This window comes from Numida meleagris, chromosome 2 (genome assembly GCF_002078875.1).
Source record: "Numida meleagris isolate 19003 breed g44 Domestic line chromosome 2, NumMel1.0, whole genome shotgun sequence".
Lineage (NCBI taxonomy): Eukaryota > Metazoa > Chordata > Aves > Galliformes > Numididae > Numida > Numida meleagris.
Genome location: NC_034410.1, coordinates 108,918,270 through 108,927,599, shown reverse-complemented (window position 1 = coordinate 108,927,599; position 9,330 = coordinate 108,918,270). Strand labels below are relative to the sequence as shown.

Sequence of the window (9,330 nt, the reverse complement as noted above, 5' to 3'; positions counted from 1 at the left end):
ACTGAGAATCAGCTGGAAAGGGACTTTACAACATGGATACCTGGAAGATCAGAGATCTGAAATGAAGGCCTAAGTTCTTTACCTTCTGCCTACTATTATTACCCATCTACCATCTTACGGTGCAATATTTCAAAGAGAAAAGGCTTCAACCCATCCCCTAAGGGCTTACTGTAAAATTCAAGGGATAAAGCAATAGTGACAGCCCTAAAAGAGAAAGTGAGAGCTGTCAAAAGTTTTCACCCCTGGCACATGCACCAAACCAAGCTCCAAACCCACATATTATCTAAATACACTTCATTACTTCAACAACTGTGCTTCATACGTGCTTGTTGCTGCAGATTCTGGAGCATCAGCTACCCCAGGATGTGCCAAGGAACTTGTTCTGCACATGAAAGTATCCAAGACATACAGACCCTGCTTGTTCCTTCTGCTCTGGCAGAACACACACACATCAAGCCAGCTAACCTTTTAAACCCCTCCCAGTATCAGCAGCAGCTCAATGAACAGCAGGTGAAGCAAATGACCAATCATCCAATGGCGCTCACCAAGCCATAGGGAATGGAGACATCCATTGGCATCTTCACAAAGAGCCTATGAGAAGAGCTGGGTGCCTACAGCTGCATGCTCCAGCTCAGATCCATCTGGGCTTAGGCATGATTGTTATGGGGAGGGAACGCTACTCCATTTGGGTAATGGTCCCCATAGTCTCTCCTATTTTCTAGTTAATGCAGCCCTGTGCCCACAGCATTGATGCTAGCAGGAGCACTATGAGTGCGAAGAGCTCCATGCTCCAATTTCTCTAGTCAGGACTTGCAGCTGGAGACTCACAGAGTCACAGAATAGAATCATTGAATATCCTGAGTTGGAAGGGACCTGTAAGGATCATTGATTCCAACTCCTGGCTCTGCACAGGACTATGCAAATTTCAAACCATATGTCTGATAGCATTATGCCTGTGTCCGAAGTACTTGGGAGATGGTGTCAGTGTCCCACAAAGCAGGAACGTGTCTCACAAAATTGACAAGCATGGTGGAGGCAAGCTTAGTGCAGAGCTATTACTTATTATGTATGTTGTAGAGTCTCTGTGGCCTCCACAAGAGCAAACCACCATTGCTGGGGCAGTGTGAGCAGCAGACAGGAAAATACCAAGTACTCATGACTATAACAATTTTGTAGATGGAAGCAGATCCTTATCAAGCTACCCAAAGAGCATATGTCTGTTGACTAGCACCAAAGTTAAAAATAAAACATGCCTTACAGCTCCAGAATAGGTTAGCTAGCTGCTGTCAGTAGATAGACCCCTAGCACATTAGTTTCAGGGCCAAGACTTTAGCATTCAACTATCAGCGTGGCACTAGTAATGGTAGAGATTGCTGAGTGAAGTGAAGTACCTTCTGGGGAATTATGAAGCTGCCATTTTGCAAAATCCTTTCCATTCCATTTCTCAGCTTTCACTCCATAATTATCATTAGTTCAACTTAGCCACTGTGTTTTCCAGGGATAAGTGAAGTCCAAATTCCTAATATTAAACAAACAAACAAAAGGAACGCAAACAGAGACAGAGAGAGGAAAAAAAGATCTAGAGGAAAACTAGATCTTTCTGCACTACAACACAGTCAAAACAAAACACACCCACGTTCCCCCCACTTTGTAGTTCACTTTTATGTAGAGCTGCGTCCAGCAGCTGGAAGCTGTCTAGCTGTTTGCACTGTACACAAGGATGTGCCAGAGATTCCCTCTTACTCCCCTGGGTGGGATGTAAAGAATTCCTTTGCTCATAGCTGGCATTCCTACTGCACTGAGTCACTTCATTGCCCAGACAATAATGCCAAAGTCTTGTCTAAACACTCAGAGATAATAGACACTGTATTTCTTTTCTAATGATATAATTATGAGAATGTCCATTGGACATGAAGCTTCGTGGCCAAAACTTGTGTTAGAAACCCCATAGCCCATGCTCACCACCTGCAGTTAAGAGACATACTTGGCCATCCCACCTTCTCAAGATTAATTGCTCAAGCCTGAGGAAGAGGGCCCAAATTCACAGCACAGGTGTTACAACAAATGAGCACCTGAAGATACAGTCATCATGTGTTCCTTCCTCCTAGTGGCAACCAACATGAGCACCAAACTGCTGTGTTCATTTTTGTTCCTAAACACAAACCCTCACAATCCTTTACCGGTAGCTTTGGCAGAACATCTCATCATTGCTGTGTTTGTGCTGCAGTGGCAGGACACAAACAGATTTTTTTATTTTTTTTTTTACTGAGGCCATTAGTTGGAAATACAAATATTAGTCAAAACTGAACATGGGTCACAAGCTACTAAAGCTGTACTTCTACATGGAAGACATTACTAGATATATGAAAACAAATATCTTGTGGTCACTGTAGTGTGAGACCCTGATGGAACCCAATGTGATGAAGAAGAGGAATGGAAAAAGAGGTGGTTCTGACCTTGTGCTTAGGTTCTGTTTATTAAAGAAAATTAAAAAACATATGCATAAACAAAAACAAAATAGGGAGACGTTTTTAGGTGTGGTTCTGGAGCAAACTGCCTAATTTTAGTTTGGAATTTACACCACATTCCCTCTGTTCTGCTGGGCGGAGGCTGTTGGTGTTGGTGACTGTTCCTTGGGGTTACAGATCTGTGTCTAACCTGGAGAGCACCAGAGCCCTGTGTACATTGTAGGCACACAAGGTGTTAGCTCTTTTACGCAGTATGAAGTAATCAGCCATGATTGAATTATAGTTTATTACACAACAAAGATCTCAGCAAGCTTTTCTCCCTACTTCTTGCTCACTCAGAGCTTTCTCCTTTCTATACAGAACTTCCCACAGAAAATCTTTTCTGTTCTCAAGATGTATTAAATGTGTAGCAGCTTGTCAATACGTGTGTTTTAGATATTTCATTCAGCAATTTATAGTTTGATCTGTCCCAGAATCTGATGAAGGATATTTGGAATTAGAGGACAGCAGATCTGATATGGCCTCCAAGCTGTGCTGAAAGGCTATCTTGCCATTCAAGAGTAGATCTACGTAAAATAATAGAATTAATTTCTCCACAATGTAATATTTTACAGCAGTTTACTGGTGTTGTAGGCCATGAGTGAGAGAGACAACTTCTCTACAGAGCAACGAATATTCTGATGATCAGGTCAAACCCATGGATTAGTCCCTGAATTCCTGGTCTCGGGTCTCAGGGCTGCTTCACCTATGCCTCAGTCTCTCTGGTTTTATATACACTAAACAAACAAATAAACAAGCAGAAAAAGTGCCCCATTCCCAAAAGGTCTTGATTTCCTCAGAGCAGAACCACTTAAAACTGCTGAAAAGTTCAGTGCAAAGCAAAGATAATTTTTTGTTCTGTCTCTCCAACCCCTATCTGAGAGCCAGGACCCTGCAAAAATTGCCTGTACTTCTATTTGTCTGCACAGGAGTTTGGATTCTGGATGACTGGGAATATATCAGCACATTTCACACACGGATAAGAGCTCTGCTTTCTACAGAAAAAAAAAAAATAAAAATAAACAACAACAACAACAACAACAAAAACTAGTTGTGGAGTACCTATGGGATAAGCTTTGGATGTTGTTTCACTATAAAAAGATACATTTATGAGTGCACTCTTATGGACACCAGAGAATGTGCTAAGAGGATATTCGTGCATGGTACACACTAACTTTCACGGAACTCCATTTGTGTTCAGCGTGTTCCTAAGGCAGCCATTGGCTTTAAGCCAAACACAAACACAAGAATAATGAAGTCACTTACTGGAACTAGCCTACTGATTCACTTTGGGGCAGTTTTACCACTCAGCCCAATGCTCAGATAACAAATGAGTCCTTTTCCTGAGCTGGCAGGTGAGGAGGTGCCAGCTGGGGCCAGAGGCAGCCAGATCCACAGGGCGAGGTGGGATGGGGAGTAGCAGGCCGCAGGGCTGGGCGAGGGGCTCACTGCGGAGCGGGGCCAGGCCCTGCCGAAGGAGGACCAGTTATTCATCTATCTACCCAAATTCACATTAAACCACAGAGCATTGATTACAGAGCACAAACACCCAAAAGTTCAGCCAATTATTTAAGTGATATTTACTCGGTTAATACAAAATGATTTTTTATACGCGTCTTCAAACATCCTAAACATTTCTACTGTGAAAGACACCTCTACATGCAGCTAGGATTACCCTTCCTTTGTACAGCAACACCTCATTTGTTTGTTTTGACTTTTATTTTTAGAAAAACAAAAGCAAAAGCCAGAGTGCAATCCTGTCAGAAATGTAGGAAGTGGTGATACGCAACATAATAAATCTGTGTCCTTCACAGAAGCTTTAAGCAGCACAGCAGCTGCAGCTCTGTGGCTGCTAGTGGGCATGGGACATCTTGTTCCATTAGTGAGAATTCCAAGAGCCGTTATAAAAAATCTCTGTATCGTCACACTTCACAATACGCAATACTAAAAAATATTTCTCTGCTTTTGTTTTCTACCTTCTTCCTCATGAATTTCCCAGTAATGTTGCACCAAGCATGTATTTGATGTGGTAACTGAATGTCCATTAAGGGAGAATGTGGTATTGTTTGTTATTTGGATCCAGAATTAGGCAGCTGAGATGCTCAAAATGATCCTCTTTGCCCATCTAATTACACTATACTGATAGCAACTGTCCGTCAATACACAAATACAATAAAAAAGTGCCAGTTTCATTTTTTTCTCAAATACTGATGAAATACGTAATCGGTTAAACAAGTTACTCTAGTGACCTCATTCCAAAGGGAGAAATGATTCATGGCTATAGCCCACCTCTGCTTCCTGCAGTTTCTCCTCTCTGCCTCCGTATGTTCACACTGGATTTTGATGCACCAGCCAGTAGCCTTGTGACTAGAAGTCTTCTAGTCTTCCTATCTACATACAAAGCCCTATTTTTGTATGTTAGAAAATTGTCTTCCTAATAAATATATTGTAAAGATCATGTTCCATGGTTTTCTTTATTTGTTTGATTATTTGAAGTGTTTTGCTTTCATTCCTATCTAAAAGCAGAATACATCCTTGCTGTAAAAATCTCACAGCAACTCCAGACAAATGTTAAAGAGTGTCTGGCTCAGAAGTTATATTTTCTTCACAGATTTTGCAAGCTCACAAACTTTGAGTGACTTGTGCCTGAGCTGAGATCAGGTCAAGCAAGGTTCCCGGTGCTTCACCCACAGGCTGGTCATTCTGATGGACATGCAGAGCCATGCCTCAGCAACAGGCTTGGAGGAAACCTTGATTTTTTTGATCAGGCTCTGATGCACTCATTGAGTGCTGACAGGAGCTGCAATGCTGGGTGTTGCCTCAGGCACTCTGCACTTCACCAGGACATGGCTGTGGTCTCATCTCCTGAAGGACCTCCTTTAACCAGGCCAGGTGCTGTTTCTTGGGAGTGAGCAGACCCTATGTGCACTATCCTCTCCTCAGCCAAAAGAAGGGGAAAACCGTTACAGCCGTGGTGATACACTTCAAACTTCAGCGATTTCTGCAGGCTATAGTCACAGCCATTATGTGACCCAGTGCCCTCCAAACAGCAGGTTGCTCTATAGACCAACCATAGGAGCATCTCTGTTGCACCTCAGTGCAAAGACCTCCTTAGGACCTCCTCCTTTGCTTGTAATGAAGATCTGACCACTACATTCAACACAGCAGAGAAAAATAGATAAATCCTGCTTTGAAATGGAAATGTAGTTTTCACGTTCACTGAAGTATTTTTCCAGTCCCCTGCTTCTCTTTTCTAAAGATGAATTTTTCATAGAGCTCCTTCACATAAGCACCTTAGAGATAGCTTTACCTGCACTTTGGTGTGTAACTCTGACTTGCTTGCTTCTCCCCCTTTCTTGTGCATGTGTGTGTGCTTTTGTTACTTGTATTGTATAAGGTGTCTTGGGATATTCGCATCCTGTGCATTGTGTGGCATTGTGTTGAATAGGAGGTACAGAAATTAAAAGCGGGTCTCCTCCTACCCACATATGCCTTTTCTTTGCAGGTTTTCCTGGAAGTTTTGTGCGGGGAGGGAAGGGAAGAGGTAAAATATGACTTGGCTGAGACTGCCGGATGCTGAATCAGCTGTGATTGCCTCACGTTTTCCTTTCTTTTAAAATAAGGGGTACAGTTTTCGAAAATGTCCATTTGATTTCTCTGCAGGACCTACCCAGTCCATCATCTCTCAGCAAGGCACTTTTAAAAATGGTGCATACACTTCTCAGTAGCATGGGCACCTTCTGAAAACACCTTTAGAATCCTTTGCTTCTAGGCCTGTAGAATAAGTGTTCTGGTGTTCCAGTAACTTGGTGCAGCTGCTGCAGGCTGGCACAGTGCTGTCATTCCTCCCCTAAATATTCTCTGCAATATAAAGAGGAGGAGATAGTCACGCTCATTAATTCAATAAAAAGCTCACAGTCCCCCGAGGTCCCCCAAAACCCACAACCATTTAAAGTGTAACTGTGCCACGCTGCACTGCTGTGGTTACAGGAGCTGATGCCACAAGTGCTGACCCCCTGCTCCTCACAGTTGCACGCAGTTGGCTCTGACAAGGCTGGCAATAACTGCATGATTATGGCAATGTCACTGAATGGAGGAGCACTGCAGGAATAGCAAACAGAGAGTGCGACATCAAAATCCTATGAAGCTCCAAAGAGAGTATTTTTGAGAGGAGAGGAGAGGAGAGAGGCGAGGCGAGGCGAGGCGAGGCGAGGCGAGGCGAGGCGAGGCGAGGCGAGGCGAGGCGAGGCNGGCGAGGCGAGGCGAGGCGAGGCGAGGCGAGGCGAGGCGAGGCGAGGCGAGGCGAGGCGAGGCGAGGCGAGGCGAGGCGAGGCGAGGCGAGGCGAGGGAAAAAAGAAGAGTTTAATTTCTTTTCAGGACTGACAAAAAGGGAGTTGTATTTGTATGAGAGGAACAGCTTACATTTCAATCAAATCTTGTTTTGTGCGAATTCCACTGTCTAATAAAGACACTGCTGCTTTTGAGCCAGAAATAGTTAGGAGCTAATAGCAGCTCTCTGGAAGAACATTATCTGTTTTAACAGTGGTCAATGAGTATTTTGATTCCACAATATTTCTATCTTTAAAAGTGAGGAGGAGTTTGATGCCTTTAAGTCAAGGGAGATGCAACCCTGTTGCACTCAGCCCCATGGTGCTCACCTGTTCCAAGCCCCCTTCCCTGCAGTGCACTGCCCCGCTCAGGCCTGCTGAGGTGATCCCCTGCTGAAACATAGGCAGAATAGCTTATATCATAGGCTAAGAGCAAAGGAAATGAGTTGCCAATGAGGGCTGCTCGCCATGAAGGTGTGCGAGGAACGGTTATCTGCCAGGCAAGGTGAAGACAGTAATTGCCAGCTGATATCTTCCTTCCTTCTCCCTTGCAGAGATGTGTGCACATCCACTTCATACAGCCAGCAACTGAGGCTGCAATAGCTGGTTTTATATGCTCTTCTAAAGGTTATTAATTCTTCCTACACCATTCCCAGTAAGCTAGAGTACCTTATAATATAACTTCCTCATTAACATCAAGAGCTGTGATTATGCGGTTGTGTTACCAAGGGCTTCAAAGCCTCCAAGCCTAAATATAATCTTACAGTACCTTGTTACAATACAAAGCACATCCTCTAATACATTTTTTTTGTTTGCATAAAATACAGCACAATAATGGTTCGCGTGACCTCTGCCCCCCGTACAGTTCATTGGGACATTGTTTGGGAGCACACGGTCTGCGTTTCACAGGGCACAGGTGCTGGGGTGCACACAGGCCCTGGGCCCAGCCCTGCGGCCCGGCACACCGCCGCTCCCCCGGCAGCTGCACTCAGGGGACCGCTTTTGTGGCCCACCAGGAATTTCCTGTGATAGAATATCAGAAGCCTACTGGTGACTGCTAGGAGGTGACTTCACAGGGCAAAAGTTCTCCCTCCACAATAAACATTCTCCGCGTTGCCGTGTGGATTTCCTATGCTGGGCTGACAGCAGTGAGCGACTTGTCATCTTGGCAGAGAATGGATTGGGGAAGGCATCATGGCTACTTGTAAAGCTTTGTCACCAAAGGGGTGAAGCTGACCCTCTGCTGCCATTTTGGCAGTATCTCCAGAGAAGAGTAAGAATTCAAAGTATTTATACTAATTTTTAAAAAATGGACTGTAAAAAAATATGCTAATCCACAGTCAAACATAAAGCATATACTCAGTATCATCACATATCCTGGTACTACAATACGCACACTAGTAAATGCATTATATCTATATACAATATTGACAGAATATCTATATAGTCTTAAAATTATAGAATAAAATAATCATTAAGGTTGGAAAAGACTTCTAAGATAGTCCAGTCCAACCATCAACCCATCCCCACCATGCCCACTAACCATGTCCCTCAGTGCCACATCTACGCATTTCTTGAACACTTGCAGTGATGCTGACTCCGCATAGTACAGATCGCCAAAGAACTAACACAACAGTTAGGAATCTCTCTGTACACCGTTTTCCATGTGAAAAATACGTAGGGTTGTTCAGCTACCAGTGGTAGCCCTGGGACTGTCACAGCTCACTTGGCTAAAACTAGGCAGAGGACCGTCCGAGGGCACCTGATTTGTTTGGCCAGCTGAAGTAACGTGCAGCTCAGGCAGCCTGCAGCGACGTTTACCGACTGAAATAGCTTTGGGGAAACAATACATTAATTTCCTGTGGAAAATACATCTATTAAAATTGGACAGTAGCCTTGGTTGAGTCCAACACAGTAAAACAGCACGCTGTAGAGCTCAAAAGTAAACATAGCTCTGTGCTGGCTTCGAAGTCATAAAATGATGAAAAGCACTCATAATCCTCAGAATCAGGGCCATGGCAGGGTCCTCCTTGGTACAGGCTGTAAGAAAAAGCAAAGATTTCCAGAAGATGTCCTTTAGCTGTCTCACCTCAGCATACCTCAGCACTCATACACAAATTCACCATGGACTTTCCTGACCACTGAGCAAAGTTTGACACAAAGCAACGTGTGTTTATTTTGCTGTTGGCATCTCATATCAGATAGTGGTCACAACCACAGGTAGGTCTTAATTGCAACTTATCTGGAAGATGAGGTAAAAAGGTGGTGAGAAACCTATAGGAAACTTAGTGACACTGGAGATGTTTGATGCCGCGCTCCTTGTTTGCTGTTTCTGACACTTCTCCTATATTCACTGCCATTTGCACTATCACAACAAGCACTGCCTGTTCTCATCAGAGCACTCTGTGTCCATTTGTATGGGTATGAGGATGGAGTCAGCACTTCAGCTCAGGTGAGCACAGCCCTATGGTGGAACAAAGCCCTACTCCTAAGAG

The 9,330-nt window shown here is 44.0% G+C and overlaps 1 long non-coding RNA gene across 1 annotated transcript; it reads right to left on the bottom strand.

Annotated features, from left to right (window-relative positions):
- LOC110393637 lies at positions 1 to 8,757 on the bottom strand. The gene is made up of 3 exons (XR_002435075.1): positions 8,379 to 8,757; positions 7,166 to 7,225; positions 1 to 6,368 (listed from the first exon to the last, which is right to left on the bottom strand). It is a non-coding gene; the product is annotated as an uncharacterized LOC110393637 (long non-coding RNA).